The following is a 24,356-nucleotide window of genomic DNA, read 5'->3' on the forward strand; positions in this document are numbered from 1 at the left end:
TTTGCTGAAGAATACACAAGCTTTCTATGCGACATATATGTTGATGCAGGCTTTACATCCAGGCAGGCAGAGCAGGTACTTAAAGCACCTCCGTCAGAGCTTTCAGAATACTTCAGCTGCTGTAAAAACAGACATCAGAACTTATGGCATTTCTGATTTACAATATACACACACTGTGGAATCTTCCATGCATTGTTGACGATGCTGCAACCCCTACTTTAGAGATTTTCATGAAATATTTGATTTTGTAAATACACACTTTAAAGTCTAATACATGTCTTCCATCGATCGTCCAGGTTGCACTGCTGCTTATAGACTTTAGACTTAGGCCTTCGTCACTCTAGGCAGCCGCGGATACTTTGGACCTTGAGAAACCTGGTTAATGATTACTACAAGCCCAAGCCGTCTTGGTACAGGAGCCGCAGCATGGCGGAGCAGGCCTTCTACCCAGCGGTGGCTCTCTACTACTTCTTCAAGGTGTCCCGGGGATGCCAAGACGATGAACTGATCCTGGACTCAAGGGCCTCCCTGAATGTGGCCTGCCTCTTTGTGGTCATCCAGCCACTCTGCCTACTCGTTGGCGGCTACACGGGCATGCTGGTCTACTTGAGCTCAGCCCTGGTGTCACACAGCCTCATTCCCAGGAAGGACAGAGATCAGGCTGGTGCAGGCCCGGTGAAGGACAAGACAGACAAGAAGCAGGTGAAGGAAAAGAAGAAAAGTGGCACCAAAGAGGACTGATGTGACCACACACTAAGGTAAAGCTTGAGCGGAACAGGACTTGGGCAGTCCTGCTAGAGTTTTGTACTTTGAATCTGTTTGTACCAGGAAGCTTTCTTTTATGTTCAGGGGTGGGACAGAGTGTGTTCTCCTTCACTCTGAGTCATTTCTTTTATTTTATATCTTTTACCCGTTCCTCTGTCTGGGGCACACTTCTCACTATGTCGATGACTTCCTGTCTTTAGCGAAAAATACCCCTCTTGTAACTCCCTCTGCCAGGAGGGCAGCGGCCCACTCTGTGGGTGAGCCATCATGCATTTTCAAATGTCTGTCTCTACAGTGCCATATTCTCAAACATCCTTTTCGGAAATTTCTCATCTTCGGTCAAGCTTTAATCATTTACATAAGCTATCAAGTATCCCTCCATCTTGGTGAGTTGCACTACTTCTATTCCTATGGGATAATCTTTTCACTCTGGGAATGACGTCCCCATCATTCTCCTGTCTAGAGTTGCCTCTTTGCGGGGAGTTTTCATCTGTTCCTCCCGAAAGTCTACGTTCAGGGAAGTCTGAATCTGCCCCTCTCTAGTGGAATCATTGTATTGTACTGTTTTTTAATTGCATTGTTACAGCACTTACTAGCCCTTCCTATGTGTGGAAGCGCTTTAGAGCGAGTAGCATCACTTTGGAACCCAAGGTTAGTGGTTAATTTAGTGGTTATGGTTGGGAATTGAGATTAGGATAAATAAATAAATAAATAAATAAATAAAAAACAATTCTGCGAGAAAGGAGCAGATGCTGACTTCCCTGGCCGCATACAGGGAGGGGCAGATAAAAACTCTCAAGGAGATCAAATGTATTAACTCCAGTTTTTAGGTCTCGCCTGGCGACGCAGCGCGAAAGCGCTGTTGCCAGCGAGATCTATTGTCACTGACTTGCCTCTCATGGGAGACTGGAGATGGGCACGTGCAGGGCGGACTGGAAATGTGAATGCGCGCGTTAACCACGTACAGTCATCCGATGTGCCCATCTCCTGTCCCCCTTCCGTCCTCGCAAGGCATGCAATCTGCTGCATGCCTCCCGTTCAACCCCACTCACCGGGGGACTCTACGCTGCTCCGTGGCTGGCTTTTCATGTCTCTCACTGGATTTCCCTCTGCGGGGTAGGCTCCTTCATGCCAGTTGTAACACGCAGGGCTCTCAGCTCATGGGAGCCCCGAACACTTCTGGGCCGCACGCTCCATGCCCCGCCCATGTCACAGGCAAGGTTGCCAGCACGCATGCTCAGCTCGGGATGGCGTGCTGTCGCTTTCTCTCCCTATGGCGTGCTTTCGCTTTTCCTGTTCGGGACACTGCGCTTAAACTCGGCTACCCCTCCACCGGAGAGTCCGCGGGCTGCACCTGCCTATGATGAGGAGGCTCCGGGCTCCCTCGGCCCGTCGCCGCAGTGCGGGGCCGACATGCAGCTTATTGACCAGCTGTACGCGGGACGAGTCCCTGGCCTCACTGCACTTCAGCACCGCCAGCCTCGGGCAGCGCCTGGCGGGTGGCCGTAGGGGGCGCTGCCTCTATCGGGGCACGGTGGACGGCAGCCCGCAGTGATGGCCGTCTTCAGCCTGTGTGGGGGCCTGGACGGCTTCTTCGCCATGAAGCATGCCCACTACACCGTGCACCCACTGGGCAGGGCGTCGGACAACGGCATCTATGGGGACCGCTCCGGGCCGCTTCTGCACGTCTTCAGCAAGGGACACTTCAGCTTCCAGACCCTGCCGCCCCCGCTGGAGAGCTGCAGGACCCCTGGCCAGTGGAGTAACACCACCACCGCAGCCCCATCCCCGGCAACCCAGAGGCGCAGCCACAGGTCTTTGTCCAAGGCCCGGCACGGGGAGCTGCTGCTGGGGGCTGACGAGTCCATGGCCAAGAAGTACGGCAAGGAGATGCACCACTACCTGCTCACCCTGGCCTCCATCGCCTCCTCCCTCTACGGCATGCCAGCATCGAGGACCTGGTGCGCCTGGCCGTGGTCAAGGTGGTGGTGCTGTCCAACACGGACAAGGGCCCAGAGGTGAGCAAGCATGCCACCACCACCGTGAAGAACTTCTGCAAGTTGCAGCATCAGCACAACCAGCTGGACGATGAGCATGACGAGCACCACAACACCACCATCCTCTTCACGCGAGAGGTAGGTCAGGCTGGAGCGTGCCCCCGCGTGCTACCATGCTGGATACCCAGCTAGATGTGAGCTACCTCTCTGGACACCCTGCTCCTTGCTACCTTACTGGGTATTCTGAGATAGGCCACCTTACCAAATATCCTGGTGTAATTCTGCATGGGATACCCAGCTGTCTCCTGTCTTACAGGTTCTGGGCTATATGTTGCATGCTGGAGACACCACTGCATTCTTTTAAAGATATACCACTGCATGCGTCCTAACCAGAGGCCGCTCTGTGTGCTGCCTGGCTAGAAACCCCCCTGTATGCTCTGAGATTAGGGACACCAGCTGGGTAGACATCAGCTGTACGTTACTTGTCTGAATAGCCTCCTGCATGACCCCTACCTTCCATGTCCCCAGCCTAACAAACCACACCAGGTTATATATTTTGAGAAATGCAACCTGGCTCCATAGCTAACTAAAATGCTCTGTGCTTGCACACCTTGCTCAGGCTTGTCTCGTGGGATAATGTACCGAAGGCTACCCAACAAGATACTCTATGGAAAGTCGAATAGTTTAGTGAAGGTTCACTGGCTAGATGCAAACAAGACACAAGCTGCTTTGAGATAGTAGAATGTGTGTGGGGTAGGGAGAGAGGAATCATCAACCGACATATCATTATTGCTTTTTGAACAATGTTACCGACCCTGGTACAAGTCAGCAATGCATTCTAGGCAGCAGATTAGAGTACAGCCCAGCTGACCCTGCTTGAACTTTGTGTTAACTTGAACAAAATAGAACCCTTTCTTTCTCCTTGCAAGCTCTATGTAGCGGGTGGGCTGCAGCCATTCCTAGGAACAAGCATTTGCAAAGCAATAGGTCTCGCAGTTATGTGAGTTTTGAGCTATTGACATCGCAAATAACAACGCCTTTTATTCTTGTTTTTGTTTTAAAAACATAAATAAAAGGCATTGTCATTTACAATGCCAATAGCTTAAACTTGCGTAACTGCGAGACCTATTGCATTGCAAATGCTTGTTATTTTCAGTAGATTAAATTGCTAGGAGTTAGATATGGTCATTAGTGGAGACTATACGAGTTCTTGAAAATGATTGGTAGGATGAACAGACAGGCTAGAGATTAGTTAGTATAGAGTTGTAGGTATATTGCATGATCGCAGCAACTCTATTTGGTTTTTAATTTGCACCACAAGGTCCAGGGTGCCCCTACCTTGCCCCCTTATACTTGTTTATTTTTTTTAATTTTCAGGAGACAGGGACAGAGTTCCTGTATCCCGTAATGGCAGCTGATACATTTCACTTTATGTTGCAGCCAGCTAATCAGAGCACAAGCTCCAGTAGGAGCAAGGCAGTGGATGGGCGAAAAAGTCCCCTTAGCCCATCAGATCTCCCTATTATTTGAAGATGTGTGTTGGCAGGACTCCCTCGGGCCCAGCCATCCAAATATTTATACATTTTGAACCTTCATTTACTACTGAATGGATTTACACCAACGGGCAAAAGGCACACTTTCCGTGTAAAGAGCTAGCTTTCTGCCAAATTTTGTGCAATTCAGTTCAGCCATATTGACTGCACCATTGTTCAAAAATCCCTTTGGAAACCGTATAGGGAAATTGCATTCAGGTACCCTTCCCTTTCTCTCATCATCCTGCTTAATAACTAGTGGCGTATCTAGCCCTTTAGGTGCCCGTGGCGGTGCCTGAGTTTGCCGCCCCATGGCGGCCAGAGGGAAGAGTGGGGGTTGCTGGCGAGATCTCCGTTTTGTTTGCCACCCGCAGCGGCCGATTGAAGGGGGGGAGTGCCTGCCCCGCGACTGCAGGTAAGAGCGGTGGCAAGCCGCCGCCCCCAGAACTTGTCCCATCCGGGGCAGACCGCCCCCGCCTTTGATGGAGAGCGGTAATTTCTTCTGGTAGTTTCTCAATGCAAAACCCTCATGCTACCTCTAATTTACCGCTCAAAAGGTGTTGGGCCCTTCACACCATGTATTACCTTCAGGAGACTTTAAATAAACCTGAACAGTCAAAAATGCAATTTTATTATTCAAGCCAATAAAGAGAGTTGTTGAGTATTTTAAAGGGTTTTATTTTCTAGTCAAAAAGTTAATTTTTCTCTGACCCTTTATTCATTAGTAAAATATCAATCAGGTTACAGAATTTGGAAAACAGGAAAAATATCAATAATACAGAACACATTACAGTCTGCATATAAGCATTACATGTAGTTATGAAAAATGTGGCGCAAAAGTCTTAAAGAGTTTCTAAGAAAAATAGTCTTGCAAAGCTAATCAGTACTTAAATAGTTTGCAAAAATATGCTATTAAGAGAAATAAATGCATAAATCAAATAAATCTTTTCAGACCTAATTAATTAGTCAAAACATATTAGCATCTAATCCTATCCTGATCCACTGCACTCTCTGTCTGTCTGTGTCTAAAGAGGAAAGCAGCCCGCCCTTCACAGGCCTCAAAGGAATGTGGCAATGAAGTGCCAAGATATGATGTGGAAGCAAGAAACCTCCCCCTGACACTTCTCGGACGCAAACCTGCCCTTCAGCAATCTCCCGAGACGTTTCTCGTACCTAACCCATAGAAGCCAGCTGAGCTGAGAAAAAAGAAGAAGTGCCAGCTCCCATCCAGAGAGGACAGTATTTATACCATAATTATTGGCAGAGTACACAAAGATGTAACATTTTTCAGGAGAACCTAACGTGATTGGTCAGTCATAAAGGCATGAGGTCACACTTCCCTGACTCATTCTAAAAACCTGACTTCACTAGTCTTAACAAAAGAAGCATACATGAATAACTACATTTATAAACATTGCAACATTTACTAGGAAAAATGTTTCAATCTAATTCATCTTTCCTTCCTTCTCAGCGCAGTAGATGGACACTTTTAACTAACTGGTACATTGGCAGAATGACAAGAATTCAAGTTGTCCTTGACTTTTTGTCATGAGGAAAGCTGCCACAGTCTGCGCATGCTCCCTTCTCATTAAATTGCAAGCCATAGCCTTGATGGATTCACAGGCAGCCATGTTTTGTGTAGGCCCCAAAAATAAAACAAACACAAAGATAATATTAATTTCATGTAAATCAGTCCATTATGTATCCCAAGTGCATTATTAATTCACACACATTATAAAAAGAGGTGTTATTAACTGAAAATGTTTATCAAAATATGCAACAAGTCAAAGTCTATTAAGACAGGAATAATACATCTAGATTACATGGATGAGCTGGGAAGAGAGAAACACATTCAATGAATCCTCAAAGGTAAAAAGGCCACTTTTCTCTACACTGTAAAAACACATGTTAATGCAGCACAAGCATTACAGACTAAATAGGCCTCACTTTCATGTTTTTCATGTGCCATGTTTTTAACTTGCACCAAAATGTGCGTGGCAATTTAAATGCAGCCTGTCTGAAGCACAAAAATAAACAATGCATGACTGCAGATGAAATCTGCTCCATCACCTTCCCTTGCTACACCACTGTTGATCACCACAACAGCAAGTCTCCCTCTGACCTACAGTTATTTTACATCACTATTATTTTACTTTTTCATATGTGGGACATCCAAAAACTATTCAAAACACCAATAGGTCAATAAATGCAAAAGAGCATATTAATACTGCAAAGCAAATACATAATATGGGACAGTGCGCATAAAGTGTTTGCTTCAAAATGTATAGGGCAGCGCAGGTATAAGGTTCACTAAACTTTGAATTTACTAAACATCCAAATCCTCCCGTCCCCTTTCCCAAAGGGAGAAGAGCCGAGAAACACCAGTACTAGTCCATTCACAAACGCGCCTCTAACAAGGGTATCAGGCGTATCTTGCTGGATTATTCACAGCACGTGAAACACTTCCTGCCAAGTGTCCACTACTTCATCGATTATAAAGTTGAAACGAAGAACAAGAAAAACGCCCTAAACAGAGCGTTCCTTTTTAACAATAACCTCACCTTTGCGTGTACGGGTCCTGGGTCTACAAAGCCGGCCGTCTTCGCGGGTAAAGCACCTCTCAAACTGGCCTGCAAAAACCACTCGATTGAAGTACCGGAATTGGACGCATCCAATTAGCCCCGCCTACCGGAATTGTAGTCAGCTGTGATCATCTAATTAAAACTGTAAATGGACTAACTACAACCTCAGCGCTGTCGCCGCCATCTTTGAGCAGTATTAGATGTCGATAAGGAGGGGGTGGAAAAATGTACTATCGGTGTTGAGTTCACCTATACGCATGCAGTTCAAACCATGAACGCACTACATTAAACCTTGGCAGTCTAACTGCCAAATCCCGTTTTTTTACTATCAGTGGTACACATCTCTTACCAAACCTGGATATCTTTTAAAATCTATAAACACACAGATATTTTCAGAAATTTAAAAAAAATCAGGACCCTAGGTAATGAAAGTAATTTCCACGGGCACAACCGAGGTTGTGCCCAGAAACCACATATATAGCACTCTGTCCCATATTAAAACACTACACCTTTCTAGCAGCGAGCCCCTAGCTTACCAAGGATGGGTTACAATCCATTGTATATCCTCATTAAGGCCACTTCTTACACTGTCAAATGAAAAGATCCAGTAGGTTTCTCTCTTTTTGCGTGTTACGACCATCGGAAGACCAATTTTATTTTTTACCTTTTCCAAAATGCACCATCTAATGTCTTCTTCTGAGTGTTTTTCATCCAGACAATGTTGTACAATTGGGGCTGCAGTTTTTTTGGTGCGTATAGCTGATTTATGTTTTGCTTTTCATGATGGTCCAGAGAGATGTTAAATATAAATTGATTTATTCTTGTAATTATTATGTGCATCCTTTATAGTGCATTTCTATTTTTAGGTGGTTATTTCCTCGGGTTGAGTAGACACTTTCTTGTGTTCTCTGGCTGGTCCTGAAGAAGGTGGCAAGTCATCCTTGTTTAGCCGCCGAAACGCGTCGACTATAGCCTGACCAAGATCCTGCTTTGTGCAGTTTTAGGATATAGTCCATGGAAACTACTATGTCATGCTGTAGCAGATCCTCCCAGATTGATTGAGTGCAAGTTTGGGGAAAATGGTTGTATTGGTATGAAAGTGGTTGTGTGAGTTTGTTGCGTGTCGCCCTTCTCGGGGACAACATGTGTTGTGTATATTATGTCAATTGATTTCATTTGTTTATATATATTCTGATTTTGAATAATCTACATATGGTGCATAATTGTAAAAAAGAGAAAACAATTTATACATGTTTGAAAAAAGAGAACAAGACTATAAAAAATATTTTTGATAAAAGAAATTAAAAAAGATATTTTTATAAAGTTTCTTGTGTTTTGAATAGTTTTTGGATGTCCCACATATGAAAAAGTAAAATAATAGTGATGTAAAATAACTGTAGGTCAGAGGGAGACTTTCTGTTGTGGTGGTTTTGTAATTCCCCTCTTCTCCCTGACCTTTTATTGCTCTTTCAGAGGGGGTCCCTCATTTTTCTGCGCTACACCACTGTTGATAACACGTTCATAACCTCTCTTCGGAGTCTAATAAATCCCAGACAATAAATTACCCACTGCAAAGGTCTTTCCTCTAAAAAAAATATTCCCAAAAATGTTTCCTAAAGGTCTTTACAAGCCGAACTGCACAGGAGAAAAGGCATTACAAGCTCCATAACCTTCAAGAGTAAAAGGCTTTATTCCAATATAACAAAAAAAATCCCATTCAGATATAGCATATATTTCTTTCTTAGGACACAGTACATCTTGGCAGAGCACTAGGGAGCATTAAGTACTGCAGTTACAGCAATGTCTGCCCTTTTTTTCTTGTGTATTATTTTTATTGACTTTCACTAAAATGTTAATATGCAAAAGGAACATTGACTGTAGGAAAATGAGAAGTATTCAGATCGCTATGTGCAGTACTGTATCAAGAAAAATAATGACCTCTTGTGACTGCTCTGAACCCGTCAAAACCTGGAGAATGCTGGGCCAGACCACCCATCTTTCACCTGCCCGTTCTTCAGGTACGATGCCTGCCCCATATCTCTGCCCCTTCGCTGCATGCTGTCCCTGCACTGCCTGCTGTCCTGCCCCTGTGCTGGCTGCTGTTCCTGCCCCTGTGCTGCCTGCTTGCTGTGCTGCCTGCTTCTCCTGTCCTGCCTGGGGTCCCGGAGATGCTTGCTGCCCTATGCTGCCTGGTGTCCCTACGCTGTCTGGTGTCCCTGCACTGCTTACTGTCCCTGCACTGTCTGCTGTCCCAGAGAGGCCTACTGTCACTGCCCCTGCGCTGCCTGTGGTCCCTGCCCCTGCACTGCCTGTTGTCCCTGCGCTGCCTGCTGTCCTGGTCCCAGGGCAACCTGATCCAGATGCCTTCCCAGTGCATTGGTCCACTAGGACCACCTACCAAGACCACAAATACAGACTGCAGCATGGCCAGGCAAAAAATGCATACAGCGGGTATGCTGCCAATGCACCACCAGTTGGCCAAAACCCAGAGCCAGAACCCCTGACCCTCCCGCCACCTGATGGTACACTGTCAAGGAACACCTGGACATGGACCCCAGATGCCAAAATACCAGCTATGTCTCCTCCTACCCACGATCCAGCAAAATACCCTTCACCTGTCGACACTGCCACTTCTCCTGCGACACTACCCACGAAAGATCACACACCACTCCTGCTCACAAGAGGAAAGAACACCCCACAACCACTACACTGTATCTTGCTCAACACCCTCTTACTCTGAACACACACCACAGAATTGTGGGACACCATCACCACCCTCTCCACGGACGTCGCCTTCATCACTGAAACTTGGTTCAACACCTCCACGAACCCCGACCTAACCACTGCCACTACTGAATGCTACAAGAAGATACACTGATACCGTGCCAACAAACAAGGTGGAGAAATCACCATCATTTTGAAGGAAACCATCAGATCCACCAACGACGGCCCCATGCCACTTACCGAACACCTCAACTTCCTAATGCAAACAGACGTGAAGACCATGATAAGAGGCACCCCCACCTACAGAGCCCTGGGACCCAGAGCAACATTCTGTGACACCATCTACAACCTCATCACCCCCAGCAATCGATTCTCACCACTACGTCCTACTTTGCAACCTCAACTTCCATATCGACGACCCCAAGAACGCCAACTCCAATGCCCTCCTGGACAATCTGAACAACATCTACCTCAGCCAACTGGTCTCCGAACCCACGCACAAAGCCGGACACACACTTGTCCCTGCTTTCACCTCCAGTGACAGAATCAAATGTATTCACACCACAGAACTCAACTGGACTGATCACACCATCATATACTTCATCATCACTGACGCCCAGCTCACCATCACCAGGCGTCAGATCTTTTCCCACCGCAACTGGAGCAAAGTCAGACCTCGACCAGCCTGTTCAGAACTTTGCCACCTGGATCATCAACAGCGTCAACAGAATTGCACCACTGAGACCTACAAAACTCAACAAGACCTCCAAACATGCCAGCTGGTACACCCGAGAACTCAAGACCAACAAGCACAACTGCCACCAACTGCAAAAATGATGGCGCACCACCAAGAACCCCACCGAAATAGCAGCTCACAAAACAGCCCAAAGGCAACTATGACCCGCACATCAAAGAAGCCAAGAAAGCAGCCATCACCACCCACATCCACTCCACGGCCAACCAAGCAAAGGAACTCTTCAAAATAGTAAAAGAATTATCCTACCCAAGACCCATAGCGAACACCATCCACCCCTCCCAAGAACTCTACAACACCCTCTCAGAATACTTGCACAGCAAGATCACCAACATCTACAACTTCAACCTCCAACCCGCTGCTCTCAACCCTGCTGACCTCAACCAGCCAGCGAACATAAGCCAAACCATTACTACCTGGTCTCCGCTCACTGCCCTAACCACCTCAGCCATTGTGTCTTCCATCCGCTCCAGGGTGCCCACAGACCCCTGCCCGAACCACCTCTACAACCTTGCAACGAACTCAATCAGCACCCACCTCCTCAGCATCTTCAACACCTTCTTCTCCACAGCAACCTTCCTGGACAGACAGAAACACACAGACGTCAGACCCCTCCTAAAGAAAGCCTCAGCCGACCCCTCAAAAATGATCGGCCTATCTCTCTGCTCCCCTACCCAGGCAAAGTACTTGAGAAAGCCGTCAACCAGCAGATCACCTAATTTCTGGAACAAAACTACCTACTGGACGCCTCACAATCAGGATTCCGTGACAACCACAGCACTGAGACTGCGCCGATCGTGCCATTGATGACATCCGAACACTCCTCGCCCCATGGAGAAACGGTGGCCCTGATCCTCCTTGACCTCTCCGTGGTTTTCAACACCATCTCCCACCACACCCTCATTAAAAAAGACACCACAACATAGGCATACAGCAAGACGCCCTCAAGTGGATCGCTTCCTTCCTCACAGGACGCACACAGATCATCCAAATGCCTCCCTTCACCTCCGCACCCAAAGACATCATATACAGCGTACCAGAAGGATCATCCCTTATTCCCACCCTGTTCTACATCTACATGACCCCCCCTTGCAGAATTCATCAGATCCCACGTACTGAACATAATCTCCTTTGCAGATGTGACACTCAACTGATCCTCTCACTCACAGAGGACCCCTCCAACGCCAAACTTCTGCAATACCATGACCAAAGTAGCTAAATGGATGAGACCACTGCCTCCAACTCAACTCAGCCAAAAATAAAGTACTGATCTTGGGGAAGTACACTTCTGCAGTAGACCACACCTGGTGGCCTGCAAAACTCGGACCTACACCGACCATGAACGCAACCTCAGCATCATCCTTGACAGCCAACTGACCATAAAATGACAAGTCAATGTATCCCCCTCCTCCTGCTTCCAAACACTTCACATGCTCCGCAGCATCTCCAGATGGATCCCAACCAACACCAGGCTCTCGTCACCAGCCATCTTGACTATGGCAACACCCTCTACGCTGGCATTTCCACCCAGCGCCCCAGAAGATTCCAGAACATACAGAACGCCGCGGCAAGACTAATCCTGGACCTCCCCAAATCAATCCACATTGCCCCCCACCTGATAGACCTCCACTGGCTACCCATCGAGAAGAGATGCCAGTTCAAGATCCTCATGTACGCCTACAAAGTCCTCCACGACTTAGGACCTGCCTACATCAACCATCGACTGAACATCCATATAACCCTCTAAACACCTGCGCTCCTCTTCACTCGCTCTCGCACACACCTCTCACATCCGTCACAGCCGCACTTTCTCCTACATCACTGCCAAGACCTGGAACTACCTTCTCGTCCAGCTCCGCACAACCCCCTTGCTGGTAGACTTCAGAAAGAGACTCAAAGTCTGGCTCTTCGACAGAGACACAGAGCCCAGATTCCCCTAGGGGTGACAGTGTTTTGCTTTACAAATGCTGATTGGTTGATTGATCTCCTCACACTACATAAATGTCCTTTCCTACACCAACAACACTCATCTTATTTTCTTCATCACTGACAAGTCTCCTAGCACCTGGAACAAGTTCACAGTCTGCATGATAAATATTGGCTGGATGCAGACCAAATGCCTGAAACTGAACAGAGACAAGACCAAAGTCACGCTCTTTGGGAAGAGCACCTCTCCACCCAGGATTCACTGGATCATTATCTACAGCAAATTTGACATTATGGCCCAAGTAAATGTCATCATTGACTCATGCTCCCAGATGCTGAGGACGATTTTCAAATGGCTCCCTATCAGCATCTGAAAAACCGCCACCTTCTTACAAGTAAGCTAGACTATGGAAACACCCTTTAGGCCGGGATCAACAAACAACTCACCAGAAAACTACAGATCATCCAGAACTCAGCGGCTAGAATCATGCTCAACCTCCCACCCTACACCCACACATCACCTTATCTCAGGGAGCTCCACTGCCTACACAAATGAGCACAGTTTAAAAATCCTCACTCACATCTATAAAGCACCACACAACACTGGCCCAGCAGATATCAAAAATCCTATCTTTCTTCACAAACACTCCAGACACCTCCGATCAGCTGGACTCCTACTTATACGCATCCCACACATACCAAAAACTCGATCCAGCAGCCAAAAATTTTCTGACCACTCCTAAAGTGCAGAAAGTTCATTACATACAAAGTTCCTCATCACTACTGAAGTTTCACAAGAAGTTCAAGAACTGGGTCTTCAAGTAGCCCCATGCTGCCCTAGGCAAGGCCGAACTTACACCTAATCAGTAGGTGGATACCCACCTGGGTGATAGCGTATTATACAAATCAACATAACATATGTGAGAACATGGATAAGATCAGCTGGTTAAGCAGCTATTGCAGAGTCTCAAATGCAACACAAATGCCACAGGTTCAAAACCCAGCAAATTCAACAAACTATACAATAAGAAAAACAACAATAACTTATAATACTATCTTTTATATAAGCACTGAAAAGAATGACTTTGGGTGTGCTTCTTTTGATTTTCTTGGTCGTCTTCTTAGTCTTTTCTTGATCTTCTATTTATTTTCTTGGCCAGTCCCTTGGCTATTAGATCCCTCCTCAAAGTTTCATCAATGTTCATCACAATGCTCACATGGATATTTAAAATGTTGTTATTCAGTTAATCTTAGAAAAGAGAATGCAATTGAATGGACACATATGTTTTTAATAAACTATGCTTAAAAGCACCATAATTTACCGTCCAGTGGAGAACATTGTTCTTCTTTTTCTGGGGAAATCCGCCACCTCAGCTGTATTTCTGGACAGGGATGCTTTCTTCTTATAACTGGGACTCTTAAGTAGCCTGAAAAGTGCATATGGAGCCTACACAACCCAGCTATATATTAGAACAAGCATCTGTAACGCAACAGGTCGTGCATTTGTGGGTGTTTGAGTTATTGGCATTGTAAATAATAATTCCTTTTATTTATGTTTTGGTTTTTAAAACATAAATACAAGGCATTGTCATTTACAATGCCAATAGCTTAAATTCTCACAAATGCGAGACTATTGCATTCCAAGTGCTTGTTTAAAAGTGTGTGTGGGAGATGTTACAAACAGAAGGTAGCAGAAGGAACACAGACGGGGAGGGTGTGGGCAAGCAAAACAGAGTGAGGGTGTGGGGAAACAAAAATTATGGCACGGTGGGGGAAGGGCAAGGCGGGCATAGGGAAGCAAATGATAGACAGAACAATGTGGCGGAAAGGGGGGAGAAAAGCAAATGAGTGAGGGCAACTTTAAGCTGGGGGTGGAAGCAAATCCTTTACAGGTAATCTGAGCCGAGGAGCAATGTGCAGCGAGCTGCCACTTAGGAACTGGAGAACTGCTCATTAAAGATACCAGATCTAGCGGAATTTACATCACGCACCTTTGACCTCCCTAAAGGCATCGCTGAGTAGCCCCCTTCTGTCTCCCATGGCCCCCTAAGAGCTAACCATTTGGTCACAATTGCACATGAGACCCTCATGCCCTCCTGCAGCAAGAGAAACTCATTAAAAAATATACTGCTTACAGACTAAAGAAGACTTACTGAGTAACAACCAAAGTAAAAGGGCCAGTCTTCAGGGGAGGTTACAAATGAAGATAAGGCGGTACTGAGGAGGGACTAAAAAGCCTAAAAACGAATCAGAAGCCAGCATTTACGAAGGACAATGACACAAACCAATGACAAATATGGGGGGAGAGTGGGCGGGGGTTCAAGTACATACTCCAATACAGCATGGCTCGCAGAGCAGCGCATGCACTGCCCAGCCTCGACCCAAAAATTACAGCACCAGAGCACAGAAAATGGGACATCACAGATATAAGCCCATGAGAAGACAAACATTGGCGAAGCCAGTAGGTCTGCCTTTCATGTGGTAAGACGCACAGACAAGGGCATTTCCAAATGTTCTGGTGGTGGTAAAGGAAACAGTGATTGTGTACTTATGGTGGTGTTAGTAATGATGGTAGTAATGGTGATTTTGGTAAGGGCTCAGACTATAGTCCTGTCAAAGACACAGCCTACTGCAGAAAAAAATACAAAAAGTGATTGGTATCTGTACTGTATGTATTCAATACAAGTACGAAATAAAGAAATTAATGTGGGATGATTTATCGCCTGCTCGTGTAAAATAGTCTCTTGTGCATTTGAATGCAAGCACACCATGGGAACTGGAAAGATACACCAATCAACCAATAGTGATGACCTACTTCTGGTAAAGAGCAAAATGCCACTCTATGTATAATTTACATAACTGTTAGCAGTTACTAGAGAGATGCACTCTCAAGCCAGCCCTAAGAAAGGGGACTGCTGCACTGCAATGAGAAAAACATGACATTATAGCTTAACTACACTAAAGAAATGACAGCATAACTATATTAAATGAAAAAAATTACTTTTCAGCCGGGCTTAAATGACATCAAAAAAGGAAAGCAATAATGTATGGTAGCACAGTTCGAAGGTCACTACACTATCCGCATTACAGTGCATCTCGATATCTGATTAACGACCATTGTCTGGTGGTAATGGATGACTTGAATTACAAGGTGGAGGGTACACAAACCTGGTTAGCAAAACAATCATTGCCAAACCAGGGGACAGAAGTGTTAATCCAGTCTTCTCAGCTTTACCAAATTTACAATTCTGGACAAATCTTGTCCCTTATCTGCCAAAACACCAAGGCACACAATGTCATATGCAAATTTTATGACGTTAATCTACTTGGAAAGGAAAAAAATGTTTGTGATTAAGTGTAAAGAATGTGTAGCCATTAAACACTGCCAGACATCTGTGTAATACGGTACTCAAAGTACACCCTCAGTTGTTCATACTTGCAGGCTGATGAAATGAGCAAATTGTGTGATAAATACACCCGATAATTACAACGCCATTAAGTTCCGGGCTCGCACATATTTCAGGAAGACATGGTAATCCTTAACATTTCACACGGTATCATTGGCCCACAGGATGGGTGAACACTGAAACCCTCAGGCAACCTGGCGCCGCATTTATAACAAGATGTTGTCGCATCGGAATGGTGAACTGTGCCTGTTGCTCGTTATTCTTCTGAGCCCTGCCTTTAACGCCAGTTTTGAAAATGGCTCACCACGGTGGTAATACCAGTCGGAAAGAAACTAATAAATGGCGACAGCTTGTTATTCTTTATAGATACGGTGTTGTTCGTCACTCTTTACTTTAATGATTCTCTCTACGTGCAGGCAAGACATGCGCTGCTTCAGCTGCTTTATTTTGGCAGTGCACCTTGCAGTAACTATAGCGTCTGTGCGCCTTTATTTTCTGTGCAGCTCGTTTTTTTCTGCCCACCACCACCGCAGCAGCAGCAGCGAGAAACCTGGCAGTGGCGGGAGCTTACCCTTTCATTTATGGGGTGATGTTTCCCGGGGCTAGTGAGAGTGCAGAGCACACCGAGTACACGAGCGACTGAGACTTACTCTTTGTCCTGTATTTATGTTACACACAGTCAGTCGCCTAATGCAGGGCCCTGCGCGCTGCAGCATACACACATGCCTCGTATTCTTCTTGTTGCTCTGCTGTGAACTTGTTAGTGCTGAGCCATCGGACCTGCTCTCACTCTGCTTAGCCTACTCCCTCCGCAAGGATGTCTGTCTCGCCGTTGCCGTCCTTCAATGGGACCTCAGTCGTCATATAGGGTCCCGTTCTGGTTTCTGTGGGCTCGATATATCTCTAGGTTTCCTGCTGACTGCGGCGTTGCTGTTGCGAGTTTATCTTTCAATGGAAAGCAGCCCGGCGCCAGATGTGACGACTGGAAGAAGTAAGGTGAGAGAATAAAGCACTCGATTAGAAACGCCCTCATTCTGAGAGAGGAAGTGGGAAACGGTATAGACTTTCAGTCTATGGTTTGTCAGTCCATGTACATTAGTTTGCTAAATTTTCCCCACAGAATCAACGATGAGAAGTGCACCAATAGAGCATTTTTGGCTCACTTTATTAGTAGATCTGGAGGTTCATAAACATGTTTTATACATATCCGGGGTCATGTTTAAATCATCATTTTATGTAGAGAGTTTTATATAATTGCGAAAAGACCTCGGGCCGTGGGGGGGGGAAGAGGATGTAGCACAACGGCCAGAGCTGCCTACCTTAGAGCTCGAGAACCAGGCTCGAACCCTCTGGCGAAATCACTTAATCTCCACGCCCCTATCAAAAACAAGCATTTGCAATGCAACAGGTCTCGCCTTCGGGATCATTTGAGCTATTGGCATTGTAAATGTCAATGCCTTATATTTATGTGTTTTGAAGACCTGCAGGAGGTGCGTGTACCAGAGGGAAGGCTGGCAGCAAAAGAGGCGCAGTTACTTCCAGCCTTGCTTCACGTAAGCAAGGACTATAAGTACAAAGTGCATTTTACACACCGCTTGCAGGATTTCCAAACACAAATAAAAGACATTGCTATTTACAATGCCATTAGCTCAAACTCTCGCAAATGCGAGACCTATTGCATTGCAAATGCTTGTTATATTATGGGTATATTACAAGACTCTCTTCTGTAGCTTAATGTGCACTGGAGATATTGGCGTAATGTAATTAAAGAAACAGCAACGAATTACAGAAACATTTGAGACCTCAAGAGCATGACCTTGTGCCAAAAGAAACATTTTGAAACCAACTCTACAGGGTCTTAACTTGTTTGAAAGGGTAGTAGTGTGAGTATCAAGGCTGTTTGAGAGGAAAAACATGGCAATTATCACAGTTCACTGAGTCCAATAGGGATCTGGGCCCCAGTGACATTTTACCTGCTGCACCAAGGGTAGCTACGACCCTGTGGAAGGGTATAAAAGCACACGAGGACGGGCACTCCGAGCGAAGCTCTTACGTACGAGCCACAGAGAAAATTATTTCCCCAGTAATCCTCAGCCCTTTCTCTTCTAGATTTTAATTTGCTCTATTTATTCAGTCCTCTTGGCCGAATATCAGGCTCCTAGCTGCACTCACACATTTGTTAATGTCTAAACCCTTGCCTTCCTTACATTTATACTTCTTCACTGAATATGGCACAGCTCTCCCTGTCCTCCTCCCTTGCCTTTAACTCCTAACTACCCCATGCTCATGTATTTGCTGGAATTCATTGAAATTAGTCGGTGTAATTCTTTTGTGTCTGAAGACCGTATTACCTCCTTCCTTTACTACTTAATGTACAAAGATGTATGCTTGATGTTCAGAAGAGTACATGAAACCTGATGAGGCCCAATACACGTGTGCGAAATTCAGAGCAAGACGTCATGAGCATGTGGCAGCCAGTAGCCATGGTGTGTGTTTACAATAGGCACAGTGGGTACAATGAGGAGCATTTGGTCAGGCGCGCCACCACGGTCACGCACTGGGATGTATTTAAGGATCCAATGCTTTCCTAGAGTTGGAGTTCTTGTTCACACAACAAAAACACTTAGGCTTAAATGTCCAGGTCACAGGGGTTTTGTGAATGGACAACAGCGCTAGCGGATCGGGTCTTCGATGGCTCTGAACGATCTAGTAATCTTAGACACAGTACCTCTTCCAGGTTACCATAAGCAAGGCTTGAAGTGGGATAAAAAAAAACTGTTGGGTCTCTCAAAGGGGCGTGAACGATGTAATTGTAGGCGTGGATTAAAGGCACATAAGCTGAAAATCTATGCTTAGCATAGAGTGCCGCCGACTGCTATTTTGCTACATCCAAATATATAATCCACATTACATAAAAAAACAAGCACTGTTGGCTTTGTGAATGGTTGTCAGATGCAGAACAAAATAAGCACCAACCATGGCTTCGTAGTTAGGGTGACCCACTGGCATGGTTGTAAATTCAGGACAGTGAGTGTAAAAATTCAGGACTAAGGGTCAAAATTCAGGACAAAAATTCAGGACGGAAGGTCAAAATTCAGGACAAAAATTCGGGACAAAGGTACGTTCTACAGACACTACGAAGGAGGTCACGCAATGGTATATTACAGGCAAGGCACCAAAAGGGCATGAATCCAGACCACACAGCCCTGAAGTGTCTAGTTTGTGCAAGCTCAAAAGTCCCTTCATTCTTAAGAATTGTTGTCTGTCTCTACTTTACTCTGTTCTCCACATCACTGCACTTGAGATAAGATAGTAGAGAACGGAGAATAAGTATTCATCAGAAGTTCTGTGGGACTGTCATTTTTCTGCGGGTAGCCACTCCCCAGAGAGTTCTGACTGTCTTTGCCCACAGTTCTCAACCAGAAACGCAACCTTATTTGACTTGCATCCGACCTAAATGATAAAACTGTGATGTTGTTGAAGGAAATAGCCACGAGAGCAGCACTCCTACCCACAATACTTGGAATATTGGAGCGCCGGTCCCTTGACATAGAATTTCCCTCAGAAGGGTTCTTGAACTTTCAAGATTTTGCCATGGGCATAATTTATGGGTGCAACGGTGGCCCCCTGGTCTCAGTGAAGTAAGGGTGGTGTCAGAAACAGGAGTGATACAAAGCTCCAATGAGCCTTGTTTACTTTCTGTACCTCTCACCTACATCATTTGAAATGAAAGTTCTAACCAGCAGCAGGGTGTAAGCTAAGCTACACACTTGCAAAACAATGACTTATTTCTGAAAGTGGAACCAACCCTAGTAAAAGTTAGTCTCTGTCACTCCTCCACCCCATGAGCGTGTGAAGGTAATAAGAAGTACAGCAGAGGGGGAGAAATGGGTAAAAGAGAAAAACTATGAGGGGAAAATAAGGAAGGAAGAGCATGAAGAGTACACTAAAGAGAGACAGGTGAGAGACAAAGATAGGGGTTTGATAGAGAGAGGGATTAAAAACATAAGAGAATGGCGACAGATGTTAGTGAAATATAGACGTGAAAAAGAATGAGGCAGGTGACAGCGGTAGGTGATTTGCACATAGAAAGGGGACAAAGAGACAGCCAAGAATCAGAGACAGACGGGAAAGTGGCGATATGGGATGATAGTATGAGAGTTGTGATCTACATAGAGGCAGATGCGAAGAGAGATAGGACGAGAGGAGAGACAGATGTGAGAGAGGTGCGATAAAGAGAGGTTATAAAGACCGCTGAAAGGGTGGGGTAGTAGACAGGTGAGAAAGTACAAATGACAGAAGGGAGACAATTGAGAGTGGTTGGAAAAAACATCTGGGGAGAGGAAGGAGGAAAGGGGAGAGGTATGAACCTGATATAAAACTGCTGCGAAAGAGACAGACAAGGGGTTATAAGAGAGGTGGAAGACAGGTGAAATAGGTGAAAAAGTGATAGAACAGGTAAGAAAGTCAGTTGAGACTCCTTCAGTTACAGATCTGCAAAACGGCATCAAATATTTTCGCCCAACCACATCCAAGTGGCAGGGAATTCTACTAGAGCCGAGTGGTGCCCACCGAAACAGTTTTTTTCATATATTGTTTTTCAATCCAGACAAACTATCATCCGCTCAATAGCTTTTAAAGGACAAACCAAGGTCGGATGAGCAAGCATCATTTATTCACTGCTAGGCTCAACATCTTCACCTTTAGAGACGAAAAAACCTTTGATGAGGTTTCCTGAATCATAAACACCATGTACCGAATAACACGCTGTGATCTGGATATGATATTTTGCTCCTGCTCTCAGGAAGACTAAGGGCCCCATTTCATGTTAGATGGGATATTGTTCTCCAGATTTTAGCTTTATTGGGTGCAGAAATGCAGACAGTAAAAAAATGTGTTTCTGCATAGCTGCCAAGGTTTCTGATTGCTTATGTGTGACATTTTCATAATCTCAGTGAAATTATGAGTGACATTCAACAACTATGAGTGACACATTCTAGCGAGGAAAATCAAGCAATGAAGACAAGGTAAACCTATAAATATCAGAAATGACACCCACTTGAGCAACGACAAACCCACAGCTGCCAAGCTTTCAGGTTGTGACATTTTGAGTGACACTGTATAAAGAGCTGAAAATAGCAGTTACATCCCTGCAATGAGATGTTTCTGAAATTATCCCTTTTGTGCTATCTAATGGTCTCAAAACGGTTTCAAATATGAACTCATGGAAATTCTTTCACCTACTTCCGATGTCTTTTTCTCTCTCACAGTTAGGGTGACCAACCGTCCGTAAATTTCACGGACAGTCCGTCATTTCGGCCGTCTGTCCGTTGTCCATGAAGGATCTTTTAACGGACGCCATTTGTCCGTAATTTTAACAGGGCACCGGTTGCAACTCCCTGAAGCCGGCACAGCTTGCCCCCACCTCCCTTCTTGACTCCGATGCTGAGGTCGGGTGTAACACTCAGAGGCAGACAGCAGTACAAACGCTCAGATACCTGGCAGCACTGGAAGGGCATAGCGGGGTGGCAACCCTGACACCTTCAGCCTTTGATGAGCTGTTAAAGGTGCTTGAAGGTGACTGAGAGGGGGTGGGGGGAAGCTGCAGGAGCTGGGGCATCCTATTCTGATGCAAACAGCCCTGAATGCGGCATGTCTCCACAATTTAAAGGGGCTTGACACATTCCATTTCTCCCCAGGGCCCCAAACATCCTAGAACCGGCCCTGATTAAACCGAGGCAGCACGTGAGCGTAATTACTGTCACTAAATTGTAAGTAAACCTCTGTTCTTCAAACATGCAGTCTATAATGTAAGAAAAAAAATAATAGATACAATCGCACCCACACTGATTAACAAAGTATCGAGGACTATCAGTTAAATCAGTTCTCTTCGAGTATCTCCTTTAAGTACTGTACATCAGTGTTTGGTGGGGGGGAGGGGGGTGGGCAAAACTAACATTTTGGAAAGAGAGCCTGTCTTATCGTTGTCTTGTCCATGAGGGGGTGAGGAGCCCTACCCCACCCTGGAAGAGACTAAGATGATACTAGAATACTGCATGCCCACCCTGGTGGATCCTGTTCCCCCTCCTGTGATGGCTCCTGCCCCCCCAGCCAGTGATGACTCCTGTCCCCCCATGTGGTGACTCCTGTCCTGTCCTGTCCTCCCCTGTGGTGGATCCTGTCTCTGCCCTGGGTGGCTTCTGGCCCCCCATGTGGTGGCTCCTGCCCCCCCGATCCCACCTGTGGTGGCTCCTGTCCCCCCCTGTGGTGGATCCTGTCTCCGCCCTCGGTGGCTTCTGTCCCAGTCCTGGAATGGCTCCTGCAGCAAGGGTGAAGTTCTAGATGGGTCTCTTCTCAAAAAGGCTCAGCTCAAAATTAATATGAAAAGGTGGGCGAGTGAGCAAGTGAAGGGATGGATGGATGGCTGGATGAAGTAGTGAAAGGGTAAATGGATGAATGAAAGATTGAATAGATGGATAATGAGAGGATGGATGGATGGATAGATGAGTGAGTGGAAAAGGTAAATAGCTGGATGTATGGTTGGAAGGGTAGCTGGATGGGTAAAAGGGTGGATGGATGAGTGAAAGGATGGATGAGTGACAAGGTGGATGATGAGTGAGTGAGTGAGTGGGTGGATGGATGAGTGAAATGATGGATGGATTGATGAACTGATAAGTGCAAGGGTGAATGGATGGGCAGATGAGCGAAAGGGTGGATGTAAGGATGGATGAGTGAGTGAAAAGGAAGGTGGATGGACAAAAGGATGAATAGATGAGTGAAGGAGTGAAAGGATAAATGGATGAGAGAAAGGATGGATGAGTGATAGGGTCAATGGATGGATTCATGAGTGGATGAGTAGATGGGTGGGTGAGTGGATGGATGGAAGGAAGGATTGCAAAGTGAAGGGGTCGATGGAGAGAGAAAGGGAGGATGGATGACTGAAAGGGTGAATGGATGAGTGACTGGGTGGATGGATAGTAAGTAAATGTAAAAATGTAAATTGATACTTGTATAGCGCACTACTCACCCGCAAGGGTCTCAAGACGCTTGTACGAATACCGCTGTGGAACCCATCCTGGCTTTCCCTCTGAGGTGTCCACTCCTTGGCACCCCCAAGGTGGAGGCCAGGCATCCTTAGCGTTGTGGGGGCCGTTGTGGAGATTAAGCAAGCTATTGCCCAGAGTTGCAGAGTGGGACTCCATGATTGGAATAGGTACCGAGGCGAGAATTATCAGGTCCGTGGAATTTTGAGCCCAAGACCCGCCGAGGCGGAGAATTGAACCCTGGTTCCGGGCTAGATCTCTGCATCAGGGTCTGCCGCTCTAACCATTGAGCCACACTTCTCCATTAAGTGAAAGGATGGCTGGATGGGTGAAAGGGTAAATGGCTGGATGGATGAGTGAATGAATGGATGGATGGGTAGAAGAGTGGATGGATGAGTGTACAGATGGGTAGGGTGAAAGGATGGATGGATAATGGATGGATGAGTGAAAGGATGAATGAAGGGATGGATGAGTGAAATGAAAGATGGAAGGATACATGATGGATAGGTTTGCAAATGGTTGAATATGTTTGGATATGGCTGGGCTTACTTAAATACCATTGCGCGACCTCTGATGTGTCTGTAAAACGTATCCAATTATCCTGAAGTTTTGTCCTGAATTTTGACCTCCTGTCCTGAATTTGTGTCCTGAATTTTGACCCTTTGTCCTGAATTTTTACACTCACCGTCCTGAATTTGCACCAATGCCAGTTGGTCACCCTACTCACAGTATGATGGTAGAGTGTATATACATGGCTAGGCACAGGACATAAAAGTCAGAATTGCATATTGCACTAGACCTAACAGAGAGCAGATGGTTGCTATTGGGGTCACCTTACATGGGTTAAACATAACGTAAACACAAGTCACCAAATTGACAATTAAGATCTCAATCAAACAAAATGATCCCCCAGTTAGGAGAGATGTCTTAGTGGCTATACTTGCATTAAAAAAGGAAACCAGTGTGATAGGTTTATCCAAAACTGACTTTTTTAGCCAGCAGTGTGAAAATGTATTCTGGGACTTGCAGTTTCACTTTTCATATGGGCTGTTATCTAAAAACTGCAACTCACTGCATTTGCATCACTTGATTCATTCTGAGTAAAACATGTTCCAAGCAAAGAAGGGGTGCTGGGTGCATGCAGCATCCGTAGTCCCATCTTGGACCTCTAGCAGTGGCCTTAAGCAGTACATGCATCAGTGGTAAATCAAAATGTATGCACCAGTGGCCTCCTTACATTACATGCATCCATAGTCTCTTGCATTACATGTATCTGTGGCTCTTCGAGGTACATACATTCGTGGTCCAGCAGTCCTGAGGATTAATAATACTCCTACAAAATCAAATTAAAGGGTTGAGTGGAAAAAAGGCTGAACATCAACTTAAATAAATCACCTAAAAATCAGCTGGGCTCTCCATTATCAGTGATTAAATGACGAGTAAATACTCCTTAGAATTATCATTTTGAACAACTGTTCTATCGGCCATGAAGCGCACTTACTGCAACAATGTATTATAGGCTATTGCCTTTGTAAGCTTTGGCACAACACCAACTTGCGTAAGTTGGCTAATAAATTAATTTGGCACTAAAAATGTGGCAAATACAAACCTGTCTTCAGATAATAC

At 45.6% G+C, this 24,356-nt stretch overlaps 1 long non-coding RNA gene across 1 annotated transcript in view; it reads left to right on the top strand.

Annotated features, from left to right (window-relative positions):
* The first annotated feature begins 404 nt into the window (after positions 1-404).
* The window catches only part of LOC144755374 (uncharacterized), a 35,509-nt gene continuing 11,557 nt past the window's right edge, over positions 405-24,356 (top strand). Inside the window, exon 1 of the long non-coding RNA XR_013594884.1 lies at positions 405-758. This is a non-coding gene — a long non-coding RNA (uncharacterized LOC144755374). The remainder of the gene's footprint in view (positions 759-24,356) is intronic.

The sequence above is a fragment of the Lissotriton helveticus genome, chromosome 5_1, assembly GCF_964261635.1.
Source record: "Lissotriton helveticus chromosome 5_1, aLisHel1.1, whole genome shotgun sequence".
NCBI classification, from domain to species: domain Eukaryota; kingdom Metazoa; phylum Chordata; class Amphibia; order Caudata; family Salamandridae; genus Lissotriton; species Lissotriton helveticus.